Source organism: Muscardinus avellanarius (assembly GCF_963383645.1).
Source record: "Muscardinus avellanarius genome assembly, chromosome: 19".
Taxonomy (NCBI): Eukaryota; Metazoa; Chordata; class Mammalia; order Rodentia; family Gliridae; genus Muscardinus; species Muscardinus avellanarius.
The window spans coordinates 42,556,640-42,564,343 of record NC_137805.1 but is presented as its reverse complement, the minus strand read 5'-3'; positions in this window follow the sequence as shown (position 1 = coordinate 42,564,343).

Sequence of the window (7,704 nt, the reverse complement as noted above, 5' to 3'; positions counted from 1 at the left end):
GCACACGCTTGTAATCCCCGCACTTGGTAGGTGGAGACAGGAGGATCTCGCTGGTTCAAAGCCAGCCCTGCTGGTTTAAGAGACCGTTTCCAAATTTAAAAAAATATAAAATAGGTCTGGGAGTGTAGCCCAGAAGTAGAAGGGTTTCCAGGAACCCCAGTACCACATACACACACACAAAAGATTCTGCATTCTTTTTTTTGGGGGGGTGGTGGAACCCAGAGGCATTGTACTTCCAAGTTTTAACCCAAACCCAATTTTTTTTTTTTTTTTGCAGGTCTGGGGATGGAACCCAGGGGCATTCGACCTCTGAGCTACACCCCCTGCCCCATTTTTTTAATTCTTTTTTTTTTCCACCATTTTATAAATTCTTTTTTTTTTTCTTTTTGCAGCACTGGGAATAGGAACCAGGGGCATTCGACCTTCGAGCTACACCCCCTGCCCTGTTTTTTATTCTTTATTTTGAAACAGGGTCTTTATTTCGAAACTAAGTTCCGGAGGGCCTCACTAAGTAGCTGGGGCTGTCCACGAACTGATCCTCCGGTCTCAGCCTCCTGAATGTCAGGATTACAAGTGTGTGCCACCGTGCCTGGCTCCCCCAACCTAATTTTATTTCTTATTTTGAAACAGGGTCTAAGTTACAGAAGGCCTCGCTAAATTGCTGAGTCTAGTTTCAAATCTGTGATCCTCCTGTCTCAGCCTCCCAAATACTGGGATTATAAACATGTGCTGCCACGCTTGGCCTGAGGACTACCATTGAGAGCCACAAGGCCCAGCTTGAGGACTACCCTTTCTCTAAAGTGCGAGGTTCAACCCTCAGTTTCTTGTCCCTAAATCTGAACAGTGGTTCTCAAAGTATGGTCCCCAGACCAGTAGCCTCAGCATCCCCTGAGCATTGATTAGACATGCAAATCCTATCTCTACAGCAGATCTAATGAATGAGAAATTCTGCAAGTTGGGCCCAACAATCTCTTTTTTTTTTTTTTTTTTTTTTTTTTTTTTTTTTTTGTGGTACTGGGGATGGAACCCAGGGCATTCTACCTCTGAGCTACACCCCCTGCCCTATTTTTTATTCTTTATTTTGAAACAGGGTCTCACTGAGTTGCAAAGGGCCTCACTAAGTAGCTGAGGCTGTCTGTGAACCACAATCCTCTGGCCTCAGCCTCCCAAATGCTGGGATTACAAGCGTGTGTCACCATGGTCCAGCTTCAACAATCTCTTTTCCAAAGCACTTCAAGGCGATTTTGACAGCATACCTTAGCTTGAGAATCACCGGTGTTAGGATAAAGAAACCTTATCACAGCTCATTAAAATTTAACCCACCTCCCAGCTGCCTCCCTCTTAGGGGGCTTGATATTCCTAGAGACAGCTGGGTTTTGTGTGTGTGTGTGTGTGTGTGTGTGTGTGTGTGTGTGTGTGTGTGTGTTACTGGGGGTACCTCTGGAACCCAGAGGCTTTTCTATTTCTGGGCTATACTCCCAGACCTATTTTTATTTTATTTGGAAACAGGGTCTCACTAAGTTGCTAAGAGCCTCACTAAGTAGTGAAGCCTGGCTTCAAACCTGTGCCATCCTCCTGTCTCAGCCTCCTGAATGCTGGGATCACAAGCGTGCGCCACCACGCCCAGCTAGCTGGTCTTTTTGTTTGGGTGTGGTACTGAGGATTGAACCAGTGGCATTCCACCTCTTGAGTTACACCCCAAAGCCTATTTATTTATTTATTTATTTATTTATTTATTTATTTTTGCAGTACTGGGGATGGAACCGAGGGGCATTCTATCTCCGAGCTACACCCCCATCCCTATTTTTTATTCTTCGAGACAGGGTTTCACTATGTTGCAGAGGGCGTAAGTAGCTGAGGCTGTCCACAAACCTGCGATTCTCCTTTCTCATCCTCCCAAGTACTGGGATTTAAGCATGCGCCACCATGCCTATTTATTTATTTTTATTTATTTTTACTTTTGAAACAGGGTCTCACTCAATAGCAGAGGGCCTTGGCAAGTTTCTAAGGTTGGCTGCGAACCTGCCACGGATCCTCCTTCTCAGCCTCCCAAATACTAGGATTGAGTGCGCGCCACCAAGCCACTCAACACAAGATATTCCATGCACTGAATCTCGCTCACACTCCGCAGCCTTTTCTGGTGGCCGCAGCTAGAGTGTTCTCCCACTCAGGCTGTCTTCTGCTGGCCGCCCGGCCTCCCTTGCTCCTGGGGAAGGCTGGTTTGATATTGACTCTGCTGGCGCTTGGTGGCAGAGCTGAAGCAGCAGGAGTGGAGGCGCATCCTCCACAAGGAAGTTCCAGTCTGGCTGCTGAGCATGGCCCAGCCCCACCCCAGGCACCTTTGATGTTCATCTTCTGATGTGAGAGGCAGACTTTTTTTTTTTTAGTAGTACTGGGAATGGAACTCAGGGGCCTTCTACCTCCGGGCTACACTCCCAGACCTATTTTATATTTTATTTGGAAACAGTGTCTCTTAAACCAGCTGAGGCTGGCTTCAAACCTGCCAGATCCTCCTGTCTCAGCCTCCCAAGCAAGGGGATTACAAGCGTGCGCCACCACGCCCGGCTAAGAGGCAGATTTTTAAAAGACTAGTCTCCAGATGAGGTCCATGAATGAGGTAGGCAGTAGAGGACAGCCACCTTTGGTCTAGCACTGGGGATTAATTCATGGCTTTTCTACCTCCAATATAAACCCCATGTCCTACTTTATTTTTTATTTGGACACAGGGTCTTGCTAAATTGCGGAGGCTGGCTGCAAACCTGTGATCCTCTTGTCTCTGCCTCCCAAGTACTGGGATTATAGGTGTATACTACCTTGCCTGGCTCTTTGGTCTTTTTTTTTTTGTGTGTGTGTGTGGTACTGGGGACTGAGCCGAGGGGCATTCTACCTCTGAGCTACACCCTCAGCCCTATGGTTTTTTTTTTTTATTTTGGTGGTACTGGGGGTGGAACCCAGAGGCTTTCTACCTCCGAGCTATACTCCCAGACCCATTTATATTTGATTTTGGAAACAGGGTCTCACTAAGTTGATGAGAGCCTAAGTAGCTGAGGCTGGCTTCAAACCTGTGCAATCCTCCTGTCTCAGCCTCCCAAGCGTGGGGATTACAAGGGTGCGCCACCACGCCCGGCTAGCTCTATTTTATGTTTAAAACAGGGTCTCACTAGGTTGCTAAGATCACAACTTCCTGAGGCTATCCTCCAACCTGAGGTCCTCCTGCCTCCCAAGTACTGGGATTACAAGTGTGTGTCACCATGCCAGGTGCTGGTCTCTTAAAAGATTCTACCATAGGGGTCAGAGGTGTAGCTCATTGACAGTGTGCTTAGTATGCGTGAAGCCCTTGGGTTCAATCTCCAGTACCATGAAAAAAAAAAATCCCACATTATAACCATATAATTATTTTCTACTTGGGGAGGATCTGCCACTGTGATGGAAACCAGGGGCATTCACCTCCGAGCTACACCCCCTACCCTACTTTTCTTTCTTTCTTTCTTTCTTTCTCCTTCCTTCCTTCCTTCCTTCCTTCCTTCCTTCCTTCCTTCCTTTCTTTATTATTTTTTGGTGATACTGGGGGTGGAACCCAGAGGCTTTCTACCTCCAGACTATACTCCCAGACCTATTTTCTATTATATTTGGAAACAGGGTCTCACTAAGTTACTGAGAGCCTCACCACTAAGTAGCTGAGGCTGACTTCAAACCCGTGTGATCCTCCGGTCTCAGCCTCCCAAGCGCGGGGATTACAAGCGTGTGCCACCACGCCCGGCATTTTTTATTCTTTATTTTGAAACAGGGTCTCACTAAGTTGCAGAGGGTGTAAGTATCTGAGGCTGTCTGCAAACTGCGATACTGGGTCTCAGCCTCCCAAGTGCTGGGATTACGTGTGCCATCATGCCCGGCTAGGTTTTTTTTTTTTTTTGTGTGTGTGTGGTACTGAGGATGGAACCTAGGGGTATTCTACCTCTGAGCTACACCCCCAGCCCTATTTTTTCTTTATTTTGAAACAGGGTCTAAGTTGTAAAGGCTGGCCACAAACCTGAGACCCTTCTGTCTCAGCCTCCCAAGTACTAGGATTACACGTGTGTGCCACAATGTCTAGCCCTCTGAGGGTTTTTGGTCAGAGTAACTGGACGTGGTGATACATGCTGGTAATCCCAGTATTTGGGAAGATGAGAAAGGAGGATTGCAGGTTACAGACCAACTCTTGGTGGGCTCCTGGATGGGAGCTGGTCACCAGAAAACCAAGCCACTGATTACAAGCTTGGGCCTCTCAGTCCCTCCTTTCCACCCTTAGAGGAGAGAAGCTGGAAGTCAAGTTAATAATGGGCTACACCTACATGAAGAAGCCTCCATAAAAATCTCTAAAATAGCTGGGCGTGGTGGCACACGCTTGTAATCCCCGCGCTTGGGAGGCAGAGACAGGAGGATCGCTCAGGTTCGAAGCCAGCCGCGCGCGCTGGCTTAGGAGACCCTGTTTCTAAATAAAAATATAAAATAGGTCTGGGAGTGTAGCCCGGAGGTAGAAGGGCTTCCAGGAACCCCAGTACCACAAAAAAAAAAAAAAAAAAAAAAAAAATCTCTAACATAAACCGCATGGGGTGGCACATGCCTGTAACCCCACCATTTGGGAGGCTAAGACAGGAGGGCAGAGGGTTTGAAGCTGGCCTCAGCAATTTTGCAAGACTGTTAAAAAAAAAAAAAAAGCCGGGCGTGGTGGCACACACTTGTAATTTCAGCATTTGGGAGGCTGAGACTGGAGAATCCTTGTTCGCAGACAGCCTCAGCTACTTAGTGAGGCCCTTCGTAACTTAGTGAGACCCTGTTTCAAAAAATAAAGAATAAACCGAGCGTGGTGGCGCGTGCTTGTAATCCCAGCATTCGGGAGGCTGAGACCTGGAGGATCACAGTTCGTGGACTGTCTCAGCTACTTAGTGAGGCCCTGTGCAACTCAGTGAGACCCGGTTTCAAAATAAACAATAAAAAATAGGGCAGAGGGTGTAGCTCAGAGGTAGAATGCCCCTGGGTTCTATCCCCAAACCCGCAAAAAAAAAAAAAAAAAAAAAAAAAAAAAAGAATAAGCTGGGTGTGGTGGTGCACGTTTCTAATCCCCACGCTTGGGAGGCTGAGACAGGAGGATCATGCAGGTTCAAAGCCAGTCTCAGCTACTTGGTGAGGCTCTCAGCAACTTAGTGAGACCCTGTTTCCAAATAGGTCTGGGAGTGTAGCCCAGAGATAAAAAAAAAAACCCTCTGAGTTCCACTCCCAGTACCAAAGAAAAAAAAAATAAAAATAGGGCAGGGCTGTAGCTTGGAGGTCAAATGCCCCTGGGTTCCATCCCCAGACCCCACCAAAAAAACAAAAACAAAAAAACACACACCATATATACATATATATATATATATATAGCTGGTGGTGTAGCTTGGAGGTAGAATGCTCTGGGTTCAACCCCAGTGTAAGACACGCATACCTACTCAGAGCTCTAAGTGACATCCACAGAGCTTCCTGGTTGGTGAACACACCCAAGTGCTGGGAGGGTGCCACACTCCAACTCCACAGGGGCAGAAATTCCTGAGCTTTAGACTTTTTTTCTTAATGGCAGGGTTATGGTAATAGGGACTGAACTCAGGGGCATTTGACCTCCAAGCCTATTTTATTTTAAACAGGGTCTTAAGTTTCTGAGGCAGGCCTGGAACCTGTCCTTCTCCCATCTCAATTTCCCAAGTACTGGGATTATAGGCCTGCACCACCACACCCAGATCTAGCCCTTTTTATTATGAGACAGGGTCTAAGTGGCCTAGACTAGCCTTGAACTTATGATCCTCCAGCCTCAGTCTTCCAAGTAGCTGGGATTACAGGTGTGACACCACTGTACCTGGCAAGATTCCTTTCTATCTCTTTTTTTGTGGCACTAGGGACTGAACTGAGGGATAGGGGCATTGTGCCCAGTTTATTTATTTTTTATTTGAAAACAGGGTCTAAGTTGCTGGGGCTGGCTTTGAACTTGTGATCCTCCTGCTTCAGCCTCCCAAGTACTGGGATTACAGGTATGTATCAGCACACCCAACTTTTATTTTTATTTTTATTTTTTAATTTTTTGCGGTACTGGAAATGGAACCCAGGGACATTCTACCTCTGAGCTACACTCCCAGCCCTATATTTTATTCTCTATTTTGAAACAGGGTGTAAAGGGCCTCATTAAGTAGCCGAGGCTGTCCACAAACTGTGATCCTCCTGTCTCAGCCTCTCAAGTACTGGGATTACAAGTGTGGGCTACCACACCCAGCTCCAGCTTTATTATTTTTATGTGGTACTGAGGGTTGAACTCAGGGGCATTCTACCTCTAAACTATATCCCTAGCCCTATATTTTTATTTTTGTTTTGAAACAGGGTTTTGCTAGGTTAGAGTCTCACTACTTGCTGAGGCTGTTCTCAAATCTGAGATCCTCCTGTCTCAGCCTCCTAGATCATGGGATTACAACCATGCACCACCATGCCTGGCTCTTATTTCTTATTCTGAATCAGGGTCTTGCTAGGTTGCTGAGGCTGTCCTCATACTTGTGATGCTCCTGTCTCCAAACTCCTTTGTACTAGGATTACAGATGTGTGCCACCACACCTGTCTGGCTTTAATAATTTTTAAATGTGCAATTAGTTTGCATTAATTATATTCATAGCACTGTGTGGTGAGGAATGCTTATAATCCCAGGACTTGGGAGGCTGAGATAGGAGGATCATAGGTTCGAGACCAGCCTTAGCAGTTGAGCAACACTCTCAGTGACCTAGTGAGACCCTGTCTCAAAACAAAAAATCAAAAAGGGCTGGGGTGTAGCTTGGAGACAGAATGCCCTGGGTGCAATCCTTGTATCACAAAAGCAATGACAATGACAAATACAGCCACTTCTGGAGAAATACAGACTGGTCTCTTACAGGAATCCAGACAAGTGGCTGCAAATCACTGCGTCTTGAAATTTCACATGGAGAGTAAAACCGAGATGTGGAAGCCTTTCCTAGACCTCAGCTTCTCCTTCATCACCAGTGATATTGACAGAGCCAGGCGTGACGGTACACAACACCTGAATCCCAGTACTTGGGAGGCAGAGATTAGAGGATTTCAACCTCGAAGCCAGCCCAGCAACTTAGTGTAGCTCAGAGGCAAAACATTCCTGGGTTGAACCCCCAGTTACACACACACACACACACCCCAGAACAAAAACACATGATCAGGCTTCTCCCCACTTCTGACTTGAGGGAAGATGGATGTTGGATGACTGGCATTCAGCCCGGGCTGCGCTCACTGGCTGTGGGATCTTGGGAAGTTATCTTGCAGCTTTATTTCCTCTCTCTAAGTGGACGATGTCAGCCAGGCGTGGGGTGCATGCCTGTAATCCCAGTATTTAGGAGCTGAGACAGGTACTTAAGAGCACAGGTCTGCCGGGCGTGGTGGCGCACGCTTGTCATCCCCGCGCTTGGGAGGCGGAGACAGGAGGATCGCGCAGGTTCGAAGCCAGCCGCGCGCGCTGGTTTAGGAGACCCTGTTTCCAAATGAAAATGTAAAAATAGGTCTGGGAGTGTAGCCCGGAGGTAGAAGGGCTTCCAGGAACCCCAGTACTGCCAAAAAAAAAAAAAAAAAAAAAGATCACAGGTTCGAGGACAGCCTCAGTAAGTAGTGAGACTCTCATCGACCTGGTGAGACCCTGTTTCAAAATAAAAA